This window comes from Podarcis bocagei (assembly GCF_964188305.1).
Source record: "Podarcis bocagei genome assembly, chromosome: 1".
In the NCBI taxonomy this organism is placed as follows: Eukaryota; Metazoa; Chordata; class Lepidosauria; order Squamata; family Lacertidae; genus Podarcis; species Podarcis bocagei.
The window spans coordinates 62,921,844-62,947,287 of NC_138125.1; the positions used below are offsets into that span (position 1 = coordinate 62,921,844).

Sequence of the window (25,444 nt, forward strand, 5' to 3'; positions counted from 1 at the left end):
GCTGCTCTGTTGGCACCATGCCAACTGCCCCACTATCTCCTTCTCACCCTCTCAGTTACCGGCAGCAACCTCTGCTTATGATACCAGGGAGGCAATGCCACCCCATCCTGCCAGTTGCTTCTGAAGGTAAGCAGCTGTACATGTACTGTAAAAGTACAGACTTCCACTGGCTCGCTAAGGTGAAGTTAGTTCGGGAGCAATCAGTCGTCTCCTTTCACCTTTCAAACACTTACACCGCACTGTTATACTGGCAGCTCAGCTTCTTATTTTGAGTGGCCTTTTAGTTTCATAGCCACATTTTGGGTTTCAGTCTCTTGAGTTCTCTCTCAGAATTCTCTGCCTCCTCCCATACTGTATTGGAGTATGACCGACAGGCTGAATGAGGTGAAGCCTGGTATTATGTGTCTGACTGAAATATCATTTGTCTACTGGCAGCATTTCCAGATCCTTGACTGGTGATGCAACAAATAAACAGCATAGGCTGGCCTAAATAAGAACAAGGTGCACATGAAAGGCTTTCCTTCCATTCATTCTTTTACTGTTCCTCTGGTTTGCTCCACCCTTGTTCCTGCTGTTCTCCTTCTAAATTTCTGTTTAACTGAAACAATGTCTAAAATTAATTCCACAATTGGAGCGTGTTTGGTTTGTCTCAGCTTTCATTTCGTTTGCAACAAAGATGATGTGACCACAGATGTAGCAGTATTGTGCTACCACACTCCGGCACATTGGCAAAACACCACAAAAAATAATAATGCTACAACTGTTTGTTTAATCACATCACGTTTGCATTTAAGCTGGTCCCCCCCCCCCAGTGCATGTGCCATTTGCCTTGGTAAAATTCTGCGCAAAGGCTATGATCACATCAATACATAATAAGTCTTTTCCCAGAGGGGATAAATGACAATCAAATGAGAATAAAGGGAATAGACCATGAAGATTTATTTATTTTAATTCATTTCATTTATGAATCACTTCCCATGAAACATCCCAAAGCAATTTCACAATAAAAACACCAGCAATAAAAACACAGAGAAATACAATTTCTAGGCCAACACAGATAAGGACTGGGATAAAACATTCCACTTAAAATATTTGTTGGAAGAGAGAGGTCTTCAATAAGTACCAAAAAGGAAGTAAGATAGTGCTTGTCTGCTCTGCAATGGGAGTTTCAATGCACAGGTGTCGACTAACTAAAGTTGCTTGAAGGATGACTCCAAAAATGAAGGAACTATGAAAAAGCATTACACCCTAGAACCTAAACTCTCAAGAGATGAGTTGTTGACCATCCCTCTCCTGGATGTGCTTTTTCTTTTCTTTAGATGCTTGCTTTGAAGAGAGCCTTTGCCTTGGAAGTGTGGATTTACTGCAGCAATATTGGCATGTGTACTTGTGTATCTGTGCTGAAGACTTTTGGCAATGACCTTGGTTGGTCTAGTAAACAGATAGGAAACCATTTTTATTATGGGATTCCCCATTTGGTAAGCATCCTCATTGATCCTGCCTGAAGCACTTTCTTCTGCCATATGATTGTTTCTACCCACCATGTTGGAGCCCTGCAATATGTTCTACCACATTCAGAAGCATGGTTAGTTTGAATGAGAGACAGTATCTTTTCTGTTCTGGTGCTCAGGTTACAGAACTCTCTCTGTTGAGAGTTGCAGTTGATTTCCTCTCTTTTAAGCTACGATTTTTTTATTCCATCAAACTTTTAATGTGGTTAGGCTGCAAACCTATGCACATTTACCTGGGAGTAAGCTCCATTGAACACAATACTTATTTTCAAGTAAATATGCATAGGACTGCACTGTTCATCTGAAGATGTTTCCCAAGCTCCCAACTCATTTTAATCTGCTCTGATCTTACAATACCATTTTAAAGCAATTTTTGGATGTTGTTCTTGTTTTTATTTTTGGGATGTGTTTTACTCATTCCATAAGCTCCCTGAAATTAATCTATAAAGAAAAGTGAGGGAGGAAAGTTTTAAATGAAAAAATACCTATGGGTTTTTGCTTTGTTGCCTTTTCCTGCTTTAGAACTTGTTCTCGTAAGAGCTGGCTGATAAGCGCAGAGGGCTCCTCGCATGAGTAATGTTGAAGAAAAAGCGCAGCAGCTTCTTCGGTGAAAAGGGCCATGATGGAAAGCAGAAATTCCCTTTTTCTCCAATTTGCCACAAGTACCTTCTTTGACGCTACACAGCTCACGTGTGAGCAATTATTCATGCTTATCAGCCAGCTTAATAAAGTGCTGCATTTTTTTTTAGTAGATAAAGAGCACAGGTACAGTTTCAGGTGAAGTATGAGCAATGAGCCATTGAAATTTTAGGTAATACCCATTTTTACCCGCCTCCCCATTAAAAAAAAAAAAATGTTCCTGTTGAGAAATAAAATGAAATTGTTAGTGCCTTTCATTTCCAGATAAAGATAACAGCTCATGCATAAGATTAATGTATATTCATGAGTGGAATTATGGATGTTCATGAAAGCACTACATTAGTGATTGGTAATCAACATCTACTTTATTTCCTTAAAGTTAGCATAGTTGCTAATCAAAGATAATTACTGCATGTCATTTACAGTGTTGATCACTCATTCTTTTGGGGAAAGAACAAACAGCGCAATTTACACTTTAACGCAAGCAGCACCAGAATGAAGGAATAACCGTGGGTGCAATGTTCTGTATTGCAACATGTTGTCAATACAGTTTAGGGATGTTTAAAATAATACTGCTAAGCAAGATGGACTCTGCGTTTTAAAAGTATTTCCCTTCCAGGATTCAGCTCTGATTAGAAATATTAATGACCTAGTTTTTACCAGCTGTGATGAAATGTGGTGAGCGGTTTACATTCTCAAAGGAAAACATACAGTGCAAGAGAGATTTAGACTTCAATTTTATACCCACTTTCTGGGAAATGAATCCCATCAAACTCAGTTGGGCTTACTTTTGAGCAGACTTCTATAGGATGTGTATTGACAGTCAGTTGTAGAAGATACAAAAATGAGACTCAAAATAGATCTGGAAATGTTCTGGAAATATTGACTCCAAAATAAAAGCTTTGAAAATGTGCTTTATATCCTCAACAGCTGCACATTTGTGTCATTATCATTTAAATGCATATCTTGTTATGGGCCTCTTATTAAACTAAACCTATGCCCTTAAAAACTTTGGGTGGTTTTCAGCAGAATAATTGCCCCAGTGGGATAACGGTGCAGCAGGCCTCTCCCCTTTCTCATGGGTGCCCCATACCACCCCCACATCTGTTCCAGGGTGTTGGGGCAATTCCCTAGAACAGGTTTAGGGGCGCATAGAATGGAAAAGGGGGGGAGTCCTGTTGCACAAACATAAGTTGTTGCCTGCAACCCTCTCACTAAAACAAAAGGCAGTGGCCCTCAAAGTTGGATCTCATTCTTTGTTTCCAAATTAAATTATCATGTTATATTTTCCATTGGCCTAGCTTTGCATGCCAAACCAACCAAGCCACCTGGGCCATTCAAAGCTAGCAGCTCCTAGATTGGTCATGGTTAGGTAGCAGAGAGCTTAACCATGAGCCCAGATTGGGATGACACACTAAGCCGAACCTTGGTTTAGCTCAATGTGGCAGTGTAGGCTTGGCAAGTGATAGTTTGACTTACAGCGTCATGGGGACCAGATAACTCATTCTTACAATGATCTGATCTGGTATAAAGTGCTGATGATGTCAAAATATATATGTTTATTTATTTATTCATTTCAGAAATGCATAAAAATAAACCAAATAGGTGCCATTTCGTAGCATCCCGGAATTAATGGTTGCTATTCTTTCCCCAAACTTCTTTTCTATGACTTTTATTTTTAACTAGCTCATCTAAGTTATGGACAAATGGAAGAAACAGCAGGAAGGGGAGATAATTTTTCTTATCTTTAGTGTAGGAAAGGGAGAGGCCTTTTCTACTTTAACAGATACTCCAGACCTAGACATTTTCTTAGACTCAGCAGCTTGTGGAAATTCTTATTTATTCCTGCATCGGAGCCACCATCGGCTATCATTTCTCATTTTGTATACTTTCTTATCTCTAAATATTTGTCAGTGTTCCTATACCACTCTCTGCAGCGCCTACATTGAGTAAAAAGAACAGTAACAACTCTTTCTCATATCTTGCTGACATGGGCGCCATGCTGCACTTCCGCCTAACTCTAAAAAGCCCTATTCAGGGGTATAAATAATAAATTGTTGTTGTTGTTGTTGTTGTTGTTGTTGTTGTTGTTGTTGTTGTTGTTTATTCAGTCACACATAACTGTCATTGTGGGGCTGTGCAACTCTACCCACCATTCGTCCCCTGTTGGCCCCTCTGCAATGCTATCCATGTGTTGATGGTATGCCTATAGTGCGGCTGCTTCTTGAACATGCATTGGCTCTTCACATGAACAGCAAATGCACATTTGGGAGGCTCTCCCCCTGCACTGATAAAGCACTGGCACAAGGATATGAAGGTTTATGCTGCCCTGCTCTCCGGCATCACACAATGTGTGGGGATACTCCCAAATACTGAACCAAACTGCCCCATCTTTTCCTCTGACTGCTAGCTTGCCCAGGGTGTCAAGAGAAGAACCCTGTACATCATGCCGCCTTCCTTTGCTATTCACAGTATAACAATGCTGCAACTTCCTTGCCAACTCCTTCCTGGATGGAAAAATGGCAAATTAGCCTTCATTGCAAGAAAATTTGCCCGAAGAATGAAAATAATGGGGGGTTGGGGGCTGGATTCACCTAATGAGCCCTGTAAGTAGATACCATGCATAAGAACTTCTGCTTGGGCAACCGGGCTTTTCCTTGACTCCTCTTTTTGTACCCCTCCAAATGGTGGGGGGGGGCAAGCCCCCAGAACAGCACACAGGGTAAGCAGGGGGGTTGTTCCATCTAGGAAGTTTGTGCAGATGGAAGAAGTGGAAGAGCACAATGCCTAATTTCACCTTTACATGCTAAGCATTGTATCCAGTGTTTGATCTCTTCAGAGAAGGCCTATTGAAATTAATAGAAATTGCTAACTTAGATCCAGTAATTTGAATGGGTCTGCTCTGAATAGGACTTAGTTGGATACAACCCCAAGAAACTTATCAAAAGTCTGCAACATGGTAGACAAGATTTGGAGTTGCACAAAGCAGGGTATCTCTCTCTCTCTCTCTCTCTCTCTCTCTCTCTCTCTCTCTCTCTCTCTCTCTGTGTGTGTGTGTGTGTTAAAAATTAGCAGCATACAAACAAACCAATGATGAATGATGCTAATAATGAGTCCAGACTTTGCTGAAAGTGACCAAAGGGGTTATAGGGCAAGCAGTGGTTAGACAGAGGAGGTGGTGGGACAGAGAGAATTAACATAATATAAAAGTTCATTTCATCATGATGCCTTTGAAAGTCTTACACATGCCACAAAGAGATGGCTATGATACTGGTATCCATGCACTTCAGTGCTCTCACCAGCTTTATGTTACAAGCAAAAGCAACATTAGCAGCCATAAGTCTTTTTAATATGCCAAGAAATAATGACATACAAATTGTATGCTATAAAATCTTAATACGGACATTCATACGACATAAATTTTGCATACATTTAAATGAGCCCGAGATACAAATGATATTGAGCCTGTACCCCAGGGCATTATCCATTGTCATCTGCAGTAATCCTAATTTGAATATATATTTTTTCTCTATTTTCGCTCATCTTAATTTATCTCCAAAATGAGGCTGTACAGTATGGGGCTGATGTTCACAGATACTAAACTGCTGAAACTCCAGCTGTCTTTAATCAGGATTAAGAGTGAATAGTGCCTCCGAAAGATATGTTTCCCCTGTGCAGAGCAATCCGTTGCCAGTGATCACATAATACATGAAAATGTATCCTGCTGGTAAGACCACTTGCCCATTCAGTCCCTTAAAGTAGCCAAAGCAATGTACAACAATGCAGCATTCTGTTCCCAGACTTTGAGCCTCTAGCCCCTGAAGGTACTTTCCTATAGATTAAAGTACTTTCCCATATATTAATAGTATATTCAAGGAATTCTTTTTGAAAAATCTAATACAGTGGTACCCCGCAAGACGAACGCCTCGCAAGACGGAAAACCCGCTAGACGAAAGGGTTTTCCATTTTGGAGGCGCTTCGCAAAACGAATTTCCCTATGGGCTTGCTTCGCAAGACGAAAGCCCATAGGGAAATCTCCGGGGACCTCTTTTAAATGCTAGCGGTGGGGAGCAAAGCCTTTCCCCCCCCCCTCCGGCCTTCAGAAGAGGTCCAGGAAGGCTGGCGGGGGCCGAAAGGCTTTGCTCCCCAGCGCCAGCATTTTAAAAGCAGTCCGGGATAGCAGGGAAGCGCTTCCCGCTATCCCGGACGGCTTTTGAAGGCAGGAGAGATCCGCGAAGCCTGGGCGCGCTGATGTCAGCGCGCGCAGGCTTCGGCATGCCGGCAAGTCTCCGCCAGCAGCGGCAGCGCTGCCGCTGCTGGCGGAGAGGTCCGCGAAGCCTGGGCGCGCTGCGCGCAGGCTTCGGCATGCCGGCAAGTCTCCGCCAGCAGCGGCAGCGCTGCTGCCGCTGGCGGAGAGGTCCGCGAAGCCTTGGCCGGACAGCTTTTGAAGGCAGGCAGGGGGAGCAAAGACTTTCGCCCCCGCCAGCCTTCAGAAGAGGTCCAGGACCTCTTCTGAAGGCTGGCGGGGGGCAAAAGTCTTTGTCCCCCCTGCCTGCCTTCCCAGGGGCTTTTAAATCGCCCCGACAGCGGAGAAGTCCTCCGCTGTCCCGGGGCGATTTTAAAATGCTGGGGGTGGGAAGAAAAGCCCTTGTCCCCCCCCCCAGCCTTCAGAAGAGGTCGGGGGACAGACTGTCCCCGGACCTGGTCTGAAGTCGGTTTCCCTAGGAACGCATTAATTGATTTTCAATGCATTCCTATGGGAAACCGTACATCGCAAGACGAAAAACTCGCAAGAAGAAAAAACTTGCGGAACGAATTAATTTCGTCTTGCGAGGCACCACTGTATTTGTAATGCTCAATTGCACACCCAAAGCTGTGAATTCTGCAAGGCATTGACCTCTGTGAAAGAACCCCTGTCTGGCTATTCATTTCCCCCCAAGAGTGCTTTCATATCAGACAGAATTTCAGGATACTTACTTTTGTTTCATGTTTAATGCAATACTTCATGTCAACAACGTTGTTCCAGGCTAACGTCCCTTTCACTATACAATTGACATGTTTCTTTTAGGGTGCCTCACTGTAGGGGTCCTTGCAGAGAACATTGCTGTGAGCTGGCTTCACCTAGCAAAATATCAAAAAGGGTGGATGGAGAGGGAGAGAAAGAGAAAGAGATGGATAAGTTTTTCTGGGATTTGCCAGCAAAATATTTTGCCCATTTACAGAACAAGATTTCAGATTGCTCTTGATAAGAAGGTAGCTTTCTTCATAGGGAAAGACTTACAGAAATAAATGGGTGGGTGGGTGAAATAAATAAAAATAGAAATAGAAAAGCAAAGCAAGATATATATTTTTAAGCAGTAGACTCATTTGCTATGGCTTACAGCTAGGAGGTGTTCATGAATATGAAAAGAAAATACAGTCAAGATAATAAAAAACCTTTGAGCCACAAATTATTGTGAACAAAAGAGGATGGGTTGAATTCCTTGTGAACAATGGTGGCATTTTTATTGACGCCACTTCCTCCCAGTTTTCTATTTCTAGTTTACTGAATCAATGTGAATAATTTAGAAACAGGATAATTAGAAAAGGCACATATCTGGAAAAGGCAGTGCTGGCCCTACCGTTAGTAGATACTGGTGGGTTGTGATGAGGTTTGGAAGCACTGAGCTGTGGGGCTGTGCAGCCGGTGGCAGAGGAAGGGGGTGGGGGACAGTCTGCCCCGGGTGCCATCTCTGATGGGGTGACAAGAAGGCACCCCACCAGGGGCTTGCCCTACCCCTCCTGGGCGCGTTGGCATGAACCACTGCCATTGCTCCACTGCAGCCGCATGCAGAGAATCCTCCGCTTGTGGCTGCACCCTCCGCCACCGTCCGCGCAGCACTCGAGCAGAACTGTCAGCAAACTGCCCAGCGGCGCATGCATGGCAGTGCTACTTACTGTGCTGCGCATGCGCCCTACGTACGGCGCGCACGCATGTCCCGCCCCCCAACACCCCGCACCGAGTGCCGGTTCCCCTTCCTTCGCCCCTGCGTGCAGCTTGTCTTGTACCCATGAACTAGCACCAACCACCAGTTCTATCAGTTTCAGTACATGAAATGGGAGAACGAGCGTAATCTTGCCCTTCTCCTTGGGCAGCCAATTGTCTTGGGCTGGCTGCACTGTTTTGTCTGTAAACTCGGCATCACACTATCAGATGCAATGGATATCAGATGCTTTCCCCAGCCTAGTGGCCTCCAGGTGTTTTGGATTACAATTCCCATCATCCATTCCCACTACCTGGGGCTGATTGGAATTGTAGTGGAAAACATCTGGAGGGCCATAGATTCCCCATCCTTGTTTTATTTTCTGGCAAGAATTGCTAACTATTTTTTATAAAAATATATAAATCAATAAATGCCCCCCCTACGTCTTTTCTCAAGATATTATTGGGAAACTGAGAAACAGGAGAGAAGTAACAGAGAGTCCCCGTTGGGGCAGCTTCCAAAAGCACAACTGCTCTCTGTATTTTAGGAAATGCTAATGCAGCTGGTTGCAAACGCCAGAAAGGCAACACAGACATCAGCCTGGGATTTGATTTCTCAATCTGGAGCTCACTGTAGATCGGTCCTGGGTGGGTTGGCTCACAAGCAGCCCTGCGGTGGTATTAGACTATGGAGAACTGTTATGTGTCAGTGTGCATTTTACACACACTCCTCATAATGAATTATGAAGCGGCAGGACAGCATCTTTGTGGGAATGGCAGCGATGAACAGAGCCGGTGTGCGCGCATTAAGAGTGAGGAGTGAGAAATGGGAATAAATATCACACCAGCTCGCTGAAACACAGCTTGATCTTCTTGAGTTTCCATTGGCTCACCTGGGAAATGAGGATTACAACAGCCTCATTTGGAACGCTGGAGTCTTCCTCAATTAAAGGAAATGGCAAAGAGCAGGAGATCTGAAAGAGAGTAAAACTTTGTCAAAGTCAGCACACTAACACCATTGTGTGTTTCGCTTCTCAAAGGTTCTGTTTTCAAACAGAACTGGCAAGATTATTAATTCTTCATGCATTACATCGCCATTGTTTCTTTTGAATGCTCGTAGACTTTGGATGGAATTTAATGTAGTACTAAGGAGATTATTTTGTCGGTGCAAGGATTTCTGGCTGTCTTGTGAAATAGCGGCCCTTTCCACCACCCATATGCTGGGGTTCTCCTTTAGAGTGTATGGGGGGGGGCAAATATGGGTGTGGGTAGATGAAAGCCCTATTGCATGAGTGGCAGTCCTTCTGCTGGTTCTTGCTAGCGGAACCAGGTGCATAAATAAAAATTCCATTCTAAACAGAATATATTCTGGTTCTCAGGTCTTAGTGATTTTACTGTTTAAGTCTCTCCCCCCCCCCAATAAATATTAGTGTCTTTTAAAATCACATAAGCTGCATGAGGGATTTTATTAAAGGGCGTGGTATGACTTTCTCTGACAAACAAGCAAGCATAGGTTGTGCATCATAGCGCTCTATCTGAATGTAGTCAATGGAAGGTAAAAGAGAAAGCTGCCCTCCCACCCTGCCCACAACAAAATGGCAGGGCACAAGGCGCAGCTGTTGCTTTGCCAGTATATCTCTTCTTCCCTTGTCAGAGTGCTGTTAGGCTGCAAGCCTGTGAATACCTTTCTGGGAGTAAACCCCATTACGTAAATCCATTGGGACTTGCTTCCAGGTAAGCATGGCTAAGATTAGACTGCACAAGGCATCTCACTGGCTTGGGGAAAACTAAATTGACTATAGATTCTTTTTTTTCATATCATTAATCAAATGAAGAAGTGCTTTGGCAGTGATGGATCTGTTAGGCAGGCCTCCTTACAGAGGTGAAAGCAGTTGTTACAAGAGTTGAAAGTTTTTGTTTTTTTTATCTTTATGCTGTAGATTTACTGGCTTACTCAAAATCAAAAGCTGTATAGCTTCTAAAAACAAAAGAGTTGATTAGTTATTCTGCAGGCAAATATTTATTCAGCACTGTAAAGGTTAGGCCTACCACAAGCATGTTACACCAAGCTCCCTAATCTATCTACATTGTTCCATGCCGGGAATGGAAGTGATGTTTTCAGGCCGAGCCCTGCTATTAGGCAAGGTACAGCAGTGAGACCTGATTCAGGTGGCATATTTTGCAGGGTATCATGGAAAGGCAGCAAACTACCAGCTATTTTATTCATTTATCTTCTCCTGCAACAGGTATTTGAATTTTCTGCATCATCCAGCAAAACATCTTTAGCTAACTCTGCATCCACCTTCTGAGTATTATTGTAAAGTTTATGTTGGAATAATTTTGTTTGTCGAAGTATCTAGCATTTCACACATTGTTAGGGCCTTGTATGAAACACACTTTCTTAGCGAAAGTATGCATTTCAAAGTGCAGTGAGCTGTGCAATATGGCCATTTTAATTATGCAAGGCCGTAAGTGACTTTATGAATTACATTGCAAAAAGGCATTATAATTCCTCAGTTGCAATTATACAGCAAATGAAAAATCTCATAAGGAAAATGAGGTTCAAAGGGAGGCCAGAAGAAATATCAACATGTGTATATACTGTATAAGGACACAATCAATATTTAATTGTCTCAAATGATCACAAATGTACATAGATACCTGCTGTTTCCAGGGCTGGATGAACCACCTTCCTAAGCATTTAATAGTGCCAGGTTCTGTCTAGGTTTGTAAGGCTTTATCGAGATTTGGGCCTTTATTATAGGTTATAGGGGGCTCCAGCATAGAAAATATGCTATACTTGCTGTCCGCATAGAAAAGACAAGTGGCTTCCTTATTTCTTGCAGCATATAAATGACAACAAAATGGCACACGAAACAACATAATTGTGCTTTCTTTGCCAGAAAAACATAAGAAGCCATTTTAGGTTTTATCTCTTTAGTTGCATGCAGGGCCAGCACAAGACATTTTGATGCCTGAGGCAAAGGAAAAAATGGCACCTTCACTCCATTCCATATAAAGAAGTCAACCAGACTGGCAGCTGAATCTTATTTCAGCAGCATCCGGGGCAGCATCCTCTGTCACACCTGAGGGCAGTCGGCTATTAAGGAGCACATTGCTGGCCACACTGCTCTGTCCTCCAACAGAGGGAATGCTCAGGGGACTTGGAAGGAATGGCCAGGAGACTGATGCTGCTGCCATTCCCACCCCCCAGCATCGGCCACCTGCGATGGCTGCTTCACTCTACTTAATGGTAGGATAGCCCTGCATGAAACAGAAGAGCTATGCGAAGTCCTTGGGAAGATACGTAACTCTACATGGCTTGGCCCAATGGGTTGGGTCCCATTGTGCCCACCACTGAAGCTCTTTGAATTAGTGGAAGCTTCAGTTGGTGGGAAAGGGTGGAACCAATTTTCACTGGTTCTCCCTTTCCCATGCAGCCCCCTAGATTTGCTCTAAAGATTTGGAAGAGTGTGGCAGGTAGCACAGAGGAGTGCAGAAGGAAGGGAGAATTTACAAAGAGCACTCCTCCATGCTTTGTTTGGCTTATGGAAGCTTCTGCTGAGCCAAGATTCTTCCATAAGTGGATGGACAGAACCCCAGTGGGCCTGCGGTATTTTGTAACCAACTATCAATACTCAAATACAAAAAGTAGAGACTGAGAACGCCGGCTGAAGAGTTGAAAATATTCTCTGTCATTCTTCTCTCTGATTGGAAGATCTTTACATGTCAAACTTCAGCCTTCTAAAGAGATGTTAAGATGTTTGTTAATGTCATTATTGCCTAAATTTGCATATTTAACATTGACTTCGAAATGGAAATGCTTTTTAAAAGATGAGAATTTTTTTCTTCCAAAGATACGTCTGCACACCTGGTCTTCCTAAGTCAGCAAAGGGGAAAAATTAAAACAGTATGAATATGTAAAGAAATTTGCCAGAGCCATCCGTGCATGAAAGCCATGTGTTAGGAAAATGAACAAGTCTAAATGCTAAATGATGTATTTGAAAAATGTAAATGTTATAAAATATTACCTACATTATGTGAACCTCGCATCTCAGAAATGGCTGATTATCTGAATCTACCATGTGTCTCCCATCTAATTAGCCTGTGTAAATAGCACTGCTATATAAACCTCTAGTTATTAAGTTATTTGCATGTTCCACAGCCATTAAGTTAAATGATTCCCCCCTCTAAAACCAAGACGCTCCAATGGAAGTATTTAAAAGTTTCAGGGATGTGCCTACCAAAAACTGAAAAGGAGTTGTGCTATTTCATTAACAAACAAACAAACAAACAAACAAACAAACAAACAAACACCATACCACCTGATCCACAGTATGACTCATGTACTTATTCATCTTACTCTCTGAGCCTGAGGGCTGGTTTAAAATGTGATTGATGGAAGTGCCCCTGTGATGCCTGTAGGTGACATCCCTTCTCCATAGGGAGATTTCTCATACTACGTCATACCATTGGTTCAGCTAGCACAGAACTTTCTGCTCTTAATGACAGCAAATCCCCCGGGTTTCAGAGAAGTCTTTCTCAACCCCATTGGGGAAATGTTGGGGGTTGTGCCTGGGCCCTTTTCCATGCAAACCAGGAGTAGCACCATTGAAATGTGGCTCTTCCTGCCCTTGACCCAGCCTTGCAGAATCTAGAGTGTATGTGCTTTTCAGATCCTAGTACAAATAGAATACATTGCAATAGTGTACATTGAAATGGATGCACTGGAACTAGGCAGCTTCTGAACCAATTAGAAGAACAGCCACAGGTAAATAGCACTGCAATAACTCAGTCTTGAGGCAGCCATGACATCGGGTCCTTTGGGAGGAAAAGTGAGATATAAATTTAATAATAACAAAATAAATTAATGGATCACTGTAGCCAAGCAATCCCTATCCAAGAAAGGCTAGAAGGCATATCAGCCTAAGCTAGTGAAAGGAACGACCTGTTGTGAAGGCCACTTGAGCTTCCATCAACCTTGCTAGATCTTTCCTTTTTCTGCTACTGCGAAGTTACATATTCAAGCAGACAACTACAGTGGCTTCCCTCTTTCCCCCCTCCCCTTCTACTTATTTAATGGCATGGAAGCCCCAAAGAAAAATGAAGCAAATAGTATATTCCATCACACTAACATGCCTCCATAAGCAGCTGCCACGTTAATCGGTTCTCTGCCGTTGACCTTTTCGGAATGGCCTTATTTTGCTACAGCATTTATCACTGGGCCAAAATGTCATTGAAGAACAGGGTAGCAGCACTTACAGCAGTTTGCATATATTTCTGGAAATATCACCTTTGCTGATGCCCCCATAAAGATCTCCTCGGACAGGAACAAATAGAAATAGGCTAGGAGCTGATTTCTTAGCCATTGTTTCCTCTGTATAAAGGCAGGCAACCTGATTAGAAAATGTCAGGGGGAAAACTATTGCAAAATATATTATCTATAAAGGCAATAAGAAAGTAGCAGGAAAGGCTAAAATAAGCTCTTTATTCAAGCAAATGCAAACGACTCTTAAAAAGGCGCAAAGTTTCTTGGCTGTTTGTTCCTGGCCATGCCAATGAACTGAGCCAGTCAAACAATTATAAACACTTGGATAAATGCTTAATTGTTTTCATCTAAAATAGCACCCCTGGCATTCAGGGCACTTTCCACAAATGGGTACTCAATTCTAAACACATTTACTTAGAATTTACTTCACGCTCCATGAAAATTACATCCAGACACAGGAGGACAGAAGCCCAGAATAGGTGACTTGTAGACAGGGACACTTTGTTTATACAGCAGCTCATTCCAAAGAAAATATAGCCACAATACACACATTTGGGGGTCAATTAAATATAACAAATCTTGGGTTTGGACCCACAAAAACTGCCCAAGTTCCCATATTTTTAATGGCCCCGCTTCTGCCTATAACAGCAGCTGAATGTGCAGAAATCTTCAGATTAACTTGGCAATGAAGTTCTTTCCAATAAAATAGCAGGAAAAGCTTCACTTGCTTATTTTATTTTTATTTTTTTACATTTGTATCACATTTTATTGTATTACATTTTTAGAAGCTGTGAAAAAGCAGAACTCTGTGTTGGGGATTATTAAGAAATGGATCAAAAATAAAATGCCTGTAGTGAAATGTGATCCTGAACAGACCACAGTGGCTTATGCACTGCAGTGGTACCTCAGGTTACAAATGCTTCAGGTTACAGACTCTGCTAACCCAGAAATAGTACTTCGGGTTAAGAACTTTGCTTCCGGATGAGAAAAGAAATTGTGTGGCGGCAGCGGGAGGCCCCCTTAGCTAAAGTGGTACCTCAGGTTAAGAACAGTTTCAGGTTAAGAACGGACCTCCAAAACGAATCAAGTTCTTAACCCGAGGTACCACTGTATAGGCAAGGTTTTATAGAGTGTGTGGAATGGAAAGTGAAACTAGAACGGAATGACTGAAATGCAAAGATGGTATGTGTTAGTGAGTTTATTAGGACTGTTCTGTTGTCATCATTAGACAATAACAGAGTTCGTTAAAATGCTGACGTCTCTGTCATTCATTAGAGAACCTTCATATAAATATGTGGTGCAGCCACACTTGGAATACTGTGAGCAGTTATGGGTATCTCCTCTTCTTGCTCAGTTCCAGTTTGCACTGGCTCTCTCGGTTCTACGTTGAACATGGCCCCTTAAACATGCCTACGTTCAGGTCTGTTCTCAACAGAGGGGGTTTCAGGGGTCCAGTCCCTGGCTTGATAACACAGTGAGTGTAGTTAATTAAAAAACATGATTTATTGTCAAACAAAGAGGTAGCTCCGGACGGCTTTTACACAGCCTCCACTCTCATCAATCAATATGACCCTTCTGAAGACTGCTTCCGGCATGACCAGGAGCAACTGAACTTTCGCTTCATACGCCTTTTGTTTTGCTTCCTATCTTGCAGCCCTCCCATTCATCGAGACCTCAGACTGAGTGGGTCAGCTCCCGCCTCTTCCCCATTCTCTGAGAGGCTATCTCTTAACTCTTTCCCACCTGTTTGTGCTTCCGTCGAGCTTTGGAAGAAGAGTTTGGATTTGATATCCCGCTTTATCACTACCCGAAGGAGTCTCAAAGCGGCTAACATTCTTCTTTCCCTTTCTCCTCCACAACAAACACTCTGTGAGGTGAGTGAGGATGAGAGACTTCAGAGAAGTGTGACTGGCCCAAGGTCACCCAGCAGCTGCATGTGGAGGAGTGGAGACGCGAACCCGGTTCCCCAGATTACGAATCTACCACTCTTAACCACTGCACCACACTGGCGCTCATTTGACTGCGTTCTAGCTTGCTCTCCACCATTTCCTTATCAGCCGGCATTCCAAGGGGCGGGTGAGTTGGCACTAGTTGATGCTCATTCTGAATGGCAGTTAACCCTCTCTGTTCTTGGCTGCTTTCTTCAGTTGGCAGCAACCCTTCCCTGGGAGCTGGCTCATTCATATCAGGGGAGGTAAAAATAGCTTGTTTCTGTGGTGGCTGATGTAGGTACGTTTTCCCCACTGATGGGAGTCAATGGAAGACATGCTCACATCATTTTATGAACCTCTCTCTTTTCCTGCTCTTTTAGAGGTGGTAGTTAAATTTTTCCATAGCAGACTCAAGGAAGTTGGTGACTTCTGGCCTATACAGAGACTGAAACCATATGGAGCAGCAACACCCAAACAACAAAAATTCCCAGTTTTGTGACACAGACCAGCAGTTTCTGACACTCCCTTGGTTCAGAACGATATTACAAATTATATTTCCTATGGCAGTAGTAGTAGGTGTAATGAAAGCTTACATTAATGGTCTCAAATATACACAACACAGTGCCATTTTGGAAGATAAAACAGCAAATAGGACATAACGGTGTATAAATCACACTCAGTGTGATTACCTAGTCAACATAAAATGCCATATTTTAGCTTTTTTTAAAAAAAGGTTTTTTTTAAGCTATAAAGAGCCATAAAATAAGAGAACTTGTAAATCAATATATCTTTTCATTTTATGCTACCATTGATCCTGTACAGTTATGGAATAATCACAAATGGCGTTTTGACTGACTAAACAATTATTAGTTCAAACTTAGCTAGTAAAATGCTTTGCTTCATATACTGCAAAATGTGATTTGCACAGCTTATTACAAAGAGCACAATGATAAACTTGATCCAAACCCTATAAAAATGTATGGGAGACTATAGATGAGGCTTGTGCAGTAATAACTAGTACTGTTTAATAGCAGGAACAATAGCAGCAGCATTTTAGTACATGTATTTATCCACCCTTAATGGGGATTCATTGCAGAAATAACATGAAAAATATGGCTGAACTGAAATGTCTACCCAGCTTTACATGTAATTTTATTAGTATTTGCCTATTTTGCTTTAAATATTTATAGCCTGCCTTTCAATCTGAAGATCCTCCCAGTGGCGTAGCGTGGGGGGTTCAGGGGGGGCGGCCACACCGGGCGCAACATCTGGGGGTTAGGGTTAGGGGGCGCAAATCCACAGGTTAGGGGACGCAAATTACTTGCCTTGCCCTGTGTGCTGACAACCCATGCTACGCCACTGGATCCTCCAGGATAGCTTACAACAGATGATACTGCATGGTCATCCTAAGTTCTATACCACTCTCCCACAACTTTGCACCCAAAGCAACTTGTAAAACATCAAATGAAGAGCAATAATGATTTCTAAAAATAATAAGAATCATTACAAATCATCATAATGTCAATAAATAAAAGAATCGTTTAAAAAGATCAATCCATGAGGCACTGTATGAAACAATATGAATGAACTACTCTAATTTAACAGTTTAAAATGAAGCAGGAGAAAGACCCTCCAGAATAACATCTAACACAGATTAATAATAAAAAGTACTATAAAAGCCCCCCCATGTGCACTGTATTTCTTGTCATTTCCTATTTGCAGTTTTATCTTCCAAAAGGAAATTGTGTTGCGCGTATCTGAGACCATTTAAAATATTCTTTCATGACGCCTATTATGAATTATATCTTATATGGCAGTAGTGGTATAGCTCTGCACCAAGGAAGTGTCAGCAGCTGTTTGTTGGGCACCTAAACTGGAATTTTTCTTTGTTTGGTTTAATAATCAATCCTTTTTCCAGGGAACTCTGGGAATTGTAACTCTGGGAGAAGAGGAGAGGTCTCCTAACAATGCTCAGCACATTTACAAATGACAGTATACAGGATTCTTGTGGGGGAAGATCTAACTGTATAAAGTAGTCTGATACGGCTTTAAATGTATAATGCCAATGGGGTCACAAGTTCAGAAAGTGCTACTGCAACCATGTCCTGTTATGGGCTTCCCACAGACATATGGTTGTACACTGTGAAAATAGGATGCTGGTCTAGGTGGGCCACTGGCCTGATTCAATAGGCTATTCTTATGTTCTTACAGGGACGCTGGTGGCACTGTGGCTTGAACCACAGAGCCTAGGACTTGCTGATCAGAAGGTCAGCGGTTCGAATCCCTGCAACGGGGTGAGCTCCCGTTGCTCGGTCCCTGATCCTGCCAACCTAGCAGTTCGAAAGCACGTCAAAGTGCAAGTAGATAAATAGGTACCGCTCCGGCGGGAAGGTAAACCGCGTTTCCGTGTGCTGCTCTGGTTTGCCAGAAGCGGCTTAGTCATGCTGGCCACATGACCCGGAAGCTGTACGCCAGCTCCCTCAGCCAATAAAGCGTGATGAGCTCCGCAACCCCAGAGTCAGTCACGATGGGACCTAATGGTCAGGGGTCCCTTTACCTTTACCCAGTGGCGTAGCGTGGGTTGTCAGCACCCGGGGCAAGGCAAGTAATTTGCGCCCCCTAACCCGTGGATTTGCGCCCCCTAACCCGTGGATTTGCGCCCCCTAACCCTAACCCCCAGATGTTGCGCCTGGTGCAGCCGGGCCCCCCTGCACCCCCCACGCTACGCCACTGCCTTTACCTTATATTCTTACATGGTGTACAAGTTAAGGTAGGAGACATGATGAAGATTAAGATGAGGATGAGGATGATTATGCTTTTATTGCTTTCACACAATGGATGTTGCAACTTTCTAGGGAAAGCTTTCCCCTAGCTTTAAAAAAAAGTATGCGGTTAAAATGAGCACACATCAAACTGGAACTTAGGTGTACAAACAGTTGAAAATAGGCATCCTCTACTCCTGCCTAAATATTTTTCCAATATAGTTTCAACATAATCACTGTTATGAGGAACTTTATTATATGGTTAGATTATTTAAACAGTATTAGTTCAGCTTAATTAGTTTGTGTATCAAGAGATCTCTCCACTTTAAACACCAGATTAATTATGTATCAATCCTGGGCAGTTTTGTATAGATTCAGCGCTCTTTCAAGGTGAAGCAGATGTCATCTGCTGTGTCCTGGACTGAACATATTTCTCCTGAAGACCTTGGAGGGAAATGTAGATAGCTTCTATTTTCTGAAGCAAAACTTGAGTGTTTTTGAGCCAAAGTAAGACAGAAAAAAATTATAGAATCATAGAATTGGAAGGGACTTCTAAGGTAATCTAGTACAACCCCCTTCAATGCAGGATTCTCAAATAAAGCATCCATGATAGATGGCTATCCAACCCCTGCTTGAAGACCTCCAAGGAAGGTGTGTCCACAACCTCCCAAGGGAGCCTGTTCCACTGTTGAACAGCTCTTACCATCAGAACGTTCTTCCTGATGTTTAGTCAAAATCTCCTTTCTTGTAACTTGAATCAATTGGTTTGGGTCCTACCCTCCAGAGCAGGAAAAAACAAGCTTGCTACATCTTCCATGTGACAGACCTTTAAATATTTGGCTATAGTATCTCTGGAGCTTTTTTTTTGCTGCTGCATCACACTGTGGACTCACGTTAAGCTGGGTGTCTACTACAACCCCTAGATCATTTTCACATCTACAACTGACAAGTCAACTGTCCCCCATCTTATATGTGTGCAGCTGGTTTTTCCTGCCCAAGTGCAGAACCTTACATTTGTCCCTACTGAAATTCATTTTGGTAGTTTTAGCCCAGTTCTCCAATCTGTTAAGGTCATCTTGAATCTCAATTCTGTCTTCTGCGGCATTAGCTACCGCTCTCAGTTTTATGTCACCTTCAAGTTTGATTAGCATCCCCTCAATTCCTTCATCCAAGACATTTATAAAGATTTTGAGCAAGAGACACTCCACTTGTCCCTTTTTCCCAGGATGATGAGGACCATTAGTGAGCACTCTTGCGGTTCAGTCAGTCAACCAGCTACAAAACCACCTAACAGCCACCTAATTTGCTCATCAAATAGTTATCAGGTTGAATCCAGAAACTCCAAAGGAAGGCATCTTCTTCCAAGGAACAGAACATTCCTTCCCTCAGAAGAAGCTCTTTTAACAGGAGAAAATGAAACCTTTTGATCCAACCCTGTTTGTGTGTGTGCATGTGCATATGTCGATAGCGAGATAGATATGATGCTTGAAGTGTGGTCTATTTCAGCGCTGTATAGTCACTTGGGATTCTGATTTATTAGTCGTAGAACACAAAAGCTAGTTTCAAAACTTTATCTCAAAATGAGCATCTAGTTTCATGATATCAGCTCATTTTCAGACCGAAGTTCAGATCTGCAGATAAGTGACTCATCGGAAAGAGATAACATTCAGAATGTGTAATCACAGCTTGTCACTTTACCTAACAAACAGCAACATCGCTGAAATTAACATGATTTACTCACATTAATTTGTGGGTGGATAATTACACTATTTTGCTCTTCGGTGTGTCATACTTCTAGCAGGAGGAAGTAGTTTAAACAATTGAAGCTCAGATTTATCTCGCAGAGCTCTGCGCTCCCCCAACCCTTTTCCACACATCTGTGAATATGTGAAATAAAAAGGTTTAAAGAAATAGTTACATTGACAAGGTACTCCCTCCCTTAGCCCTCCCCTGCCCCCACACTGTGATGGATGTATATTAACTGTTTTCAAATGTCATGAAGATGCTTAGACGAAGCACAGTGGCGAAGAGGAGGAAATGGAGATCAGCTTCAAAAGTTAATGTTTCCAATCATGCGTGGTAATGGCTCTTAGTAAATTGATATGTTGTTATTGCTTAATTTTAGTAAACATTCTTGCTGAAAAGTATTCTCTCCATCACAGCCTATCTAAAATAAGCTCATTTATGCTAATGTCTTTCTCCTTGACATTCGGTAAATTTCTTCTAATGCATTAATTATGACTCCAGATAGACCAATGATTATTTCATATATGCTAATTAGGAATCATTTCATTCAGTCTGCCATACACATCAGTAAACAAGTGGAATCAATTCCCCACAGAGAGGATAAAAAGACAATGATTTCCTTTCCACCAGCAGCTCAGAGTTTACCCCACAATCAAGAAGTAATTAGAGAAGAAAATGACGAGTTAGAAAATACTCTTACAGGTGCGAGAGCCAGTGAGTAGAGCCTTCTTTCCAGCAGAAGGGATAAAGGCAGACAGCATCAGCGCTAATGAGTTTTTACCATATATGATTAAAAGCCTTCATCTCCTTTCAACAAAAGTATATAAAAATAACAATCAAATTAGTTCCATTTCTAGGAGAACAGATTGATATGAAAGAGCCTGATTTTCATTGCCGGGCTTGCAAGAGATGTTACTACAGTCTGTGAAATTCACTCATCTGCTTCTGAACTTTGAATATTAAGGCTAGCTCTAACATTAATAGGATAATTGACAGATTTTTTTTGTTTTGTTTTTCGTGCGCTATTCAGACCCCTGTTTAAATCCCTAGCCCACAAATTAAGGCATTTTGGTACTGCAGTCCTCCCGGACACCATATACAGATCAGGAATCCCCCCATGTAGATTTCACCCGGTTTTCAAATCCAAAGTATGAAGTCCTATATCATCAACTACAGCAAAAATTCTACTGGTACTTTGAAATATCATTATCTCTATTAATTGAAGCATATTAATGTTGGCATATATGTGCGAGACAGAAGACCCTATACATTTCAGGACCAGAGAGACTGCCTTATCCATTATATATCCAGTAGGTCACTGTGTTCTGTTGTCAATTTTATCCTTAAAATCCCCCAAACAACAGAAGCCTGCTCCACATTCACTTGCAGTGAATTTTGTTTTGGAAAGCATTCCCAGCTGGATGAAAAGGTCTGCACCTTAGGCATTCATTTTGTAGTATTTTTAGCCTATGTTCCGTTGTTTTAGAACTGTTTTTAAACTATTTTCACTGTTTTTATGATATGGCTGTAAATTGCCCTGTGACATACAGTGGTGCCTCGCAAGATGAAATTAATTCGTTCCGCGAGTTTTTTCGTCTTGCGGTTTTTTTCGTCTTGCAAAGCACGGTGTCGGAAAAGTTTTGGAAAAGCTTCAAAAATCACCAAAGTCTTCAAAAACCTCAAAAAAGGCTACCACACCATGTGCTATAAGTTGCTCCTCGAAGTCAAGTCGCAACTGTATTAACGGTTTTAAGAAAAAGGAAACAAACTTGCAAGACGTTTCCGTCTTGCGAAGCAAGCCCATAGGGAAAATCGTCTTGCGAAGCAACTCAAAAAACCAAAAACCCTTTTGTTTTGCGAGTTTTCCGTCTTGCGAGGCATTCGTCTTGCGAGGTACCACTGTATATGCAAAAGGTGATTCATAAATTATTATTAATCATAATTATCCCTTTTTAAAATAGTGTGCTTATATATGTGGCAGCTGTATTGAGCAAACATAAAACTGGAAGTTGGATTTTGAAACATTTGAAAAAAGGTAACCTTAACTTCCTTCTAATTTCTTTTCCAATATAGTTTCAACATAACCTCTCTCATGAAGATCTCTGCTATAGGGTTAGATCTGTTTAGGCACTGTGGGTGGTTTTCAACAGAGTGAGCAAAAGGACTTCCGCTTTCCTCAGGAAAGCAATGGGACTCCGCCTTGCTTCCCCAATGTATGACCAGTGCTATCCCCAAATCTGTCCCCAAATCCAACAGAAACTGTTTGCTGACTGGGAATGGTTGTGGAACACCGGTATAAGATTTACGGCATGTAATGCCTTAAAGGAAAATATTATGAAAATGATTTACAGGTGGTACATGACCCCAGTCAAGCTAGCAAAAATCTATCATTTGCCTGACAATAAGTGTTGGAAGTGTAAAGAAACCGAAGGTACCTTTTATCACCTTTGGTGGACGTGCCCGAAGATTAAGGCTTTCTGGGAAATGATATATAATGAAATGAAAAAGGTGCTTAAATGTACTTTCCCTAAGAAACCAGAGGCCTTTCTCTTGGGCATTGTCGGCCAATTGGTGTTAAAGAAAGACAGAATTTTCTTTATGTATGCTACGACAGCAGCAAGAATACTCATCGCAAAGTATTGGAAGACACAAGATCTACCCACCCTGGAAGAATGGCAGATGAAAGTGATGGACTATATGACACTGGCTGAGATGACTGGCAGAATCCGTGATCAGAGGAAAGAGACGGTGGAAGAGGAATGGAAGAAATTTAAAGTTTATCTTAAGAACTATTATAAAATTGATGAATGTTAAAATGTTAAGGTCTTGAGAAAGAAAAAGGGACTACAGTGACATAAGATTAAGCCGAAGAAAAAACTAAGAGGACACATATTTGATAAAATTACTTAGAAGTTGCTGAAATAATTTTGGAAATTGGGATGCAGAAAGGGGAGGTATGGGGGAGTCCGAGAAATGAGGGTTATGAAAATAAGGTTACGAAATTATACATGTTTGTTTGTCTTTTTATTTGTTTGTATTGTTTAAAAAATGCTGTAAAACCAATAATTTTTTTTATAAAAAAACCAAAAAACAAATCCAACAGAAACTGTTTCACACATGCAAAGAGCTGTTTAGTGCCACTTTGAATACAGCTCAATTAGGTTTTGCATCAAGAGATCTCTTGATACAGTAATCATATTGATAATGGGCAGCTTCAGAGTTATTCAAATGGTCTTCTGAGGCAAAGTAGATGTCCTCTGTGGCAACCTGAACTGAACTGTGTTTCTCCCAAAGCTCCAGTGCCATCTCAGAGGAAAACCTGATGGGTCATCCACATCAGACGGAAGATAGCTTTTCTCTTCTGAGGCAGAATACAACTGTGATCAGACTAAAATAGCACAGAGAAATTCAGAGAAACAAAGAGCAGAACAGAATATAGTGTGGAAGGCAACTTTGAAGCTGAGAAATCCCACAGAGACAGTCCTGGACTTTCCATCTCTATAACCTTTTAATTATGGAGCAGGTAGCATTTTGAGAGACAGCTGTACTTTTTACTTCCAATCGCAATGCTTCAATTGAGTAGAAAACAAGAAGAAAAGCCTCAGATTATCTTTCATTCTACCCCTCTAATATCTACCCCTCTAATATTTTGCAGGTTACTTACCTAAGGGCGCATCTATGATGTATTACACTTTCTTACAAAGTGCCTTCCCTAAAAAGCATTACAGAGTAAGTGAATCCATTTCACCTCAACATTTTAGACTATCGGTTTTAAACTTTAAGGTTCTTAGTGTTGAAACCCATCTGCCTGAAATAGGGATGGGGGAAAAATCCAAATCAGTTCCTGTTTAAAGGTGAATCTATCAAATTTGTACTTTCTGAAACAAAACAGAGTTTCTTGGGAAATTGCACATATCTGAATTTTGCAATGCAGTTATGCAATGCACTTCCTGTGTATTAGATATCTTTTTCTTCAGCTGTTTTTATTTCATTTTGCAATATATAATGGACAAGGCTGTTACAAACATCTTGACCATCTTTGCATTATTCACCCATAAGAGCATACATGCCACCATGAAGGAGATGAAATACATTGTCACCCCCATAAATATAGCCTACGAAAACATACTCTAACCTACTGTAATCAAGATCTCTGTGAAGTCTGCCATGAGACTGTGGGGGGAGACTTGGAAAACAAGCAAATTCTGGAAGATGGGTCTGTATTTAAGTTCCCTTCAGTATAACCTGCCAACATCCTTCCAACTGACAGCAGTTCCATGTGGAGGTCATAATAGTTTGTGCTAGTCAAAAAGATTGCAAAGGCCAGGGATGATGGGAATTGTAGTCCAGGAACATTTGGTGGGCCACAGTGTTCCACCTGCATTTAATAAGATCCACCCCCCCCCCGGTTATTGCTTTATTGTCTTTTATTATTATGCTATGTAAATTATGTTTCTAATGTTGTACACCATCCTGAGAACTTTGGATAAAGGGCAGTATATAAATTGAATGAAAGAAAGAAACAACAACAATAATACCATTAATACCATTAGTAGCCACTGTCCAGTTACCAGCCACCTTAGCAGACAGATATGACGAAGGTACTGTGTATGTATCTGTGTATGAATCTATTGTAGGTAAGGAAAATCTGGGCAAATTAGGCTTCATACTTGCAGACTTTCATGTACATCTTGGGAGCTGAGGTACATAAAAACTCACAAGCTATCATGAGCTAACGTGGATTCCTGTAAGATTTGATGATTTCCTGGTTTATAGCCCAGGGAAATGGAAAAACACTTTGATTAAATATAGAAGAGGTATTATATATACAGGCACACACAAAGGAGCACATTTTAAATATTTTATACTTCCCCCCCTTTTATACTAGTGTTCCTATTAAAAAAATAGTTCCCTCTTCTGCATAATTTGGTTCTTATCAAGTCGAGCAGGTGCCTTCTGTTATTCCTATGGGGAGAATAAAGAGATGAGCCTGGTAACTACTGTATGAAACAACCCATTTAGACAGGAAGTCAATAACTGTCCACTTAAGATTGTTGAGGCAACCCTACTGCCAAGGAATAACGGTTGCTTGCATTCAGATTCTGTTGATGCCATACTTGTAATGGATTCAAAGTGGGTAATTTTGGAAAGTGCCGTGGAAATAAGCAAGCTACAGAAGTCAAGAGTTTTCCATCCATTCACTTTTTTATGTCTAGAAGTGCAGTGATTCTCTGTTATCAGGTGTTTGTTGAGGGGATGATAATGAAAAAGCAGAAAGGTGTTCAAGAGCATTAGCCACCATGGTGCTAATAATCAGTGCAATTAGCAATTTAATTGTTTGAAAACAGAGAATGGGGGATTGATTCTAGAACACCAACAGGATACAGCCAAAATTAAGCACTTGTGTCCCATTGAGTTCAATGGGAGCACTTCAAAATTGCTTAACTCCTAGTTAAATATGTGAGACTTTAAAGCAGAATTACAGCACAGCAACATACTTCATTTAGTAGTCACCCCTCAATGTTGGCAGTTTTCAGTATTTGTTCCAATACAGTACTTGTTCCATTCCTGCTCTGTCAAGACTGTTCTTCTGCCTACCACATTCCCTTTCTCTACCTTTGTCC

At 41.6% G+C, this 25,444-nt stretch overlaps 1 long non-coding RNA gene across 1 annotated transcript in view; it reads right to left on the minus strand.

Annotated features, from left to right (window-relative positions):
- Positions 1 to 987: 987 nt before the first annotated feature.
- Positions 988 to 25,444, minus strand: part of LOC308571719 — a 113,624-nt gene continuing 89,167 nt past the window's right edge. The window contains exons 3-5 of the long non-coding RNA XR_014001581.1: positions 9,006 to 9,086; positions 7,128 to 7,271; positions 988 to 2,244 (exon numbers count right to left, since the gene is read on the minus strand). This is a non-coding gene — a long non-coding RNA (uncharacterized lncRNA). The remainder of the gene's footprint in view (positions 2,245 to 7,127; positions 7,272 to 9,005; positions 9,087 to 25,444) is intronic.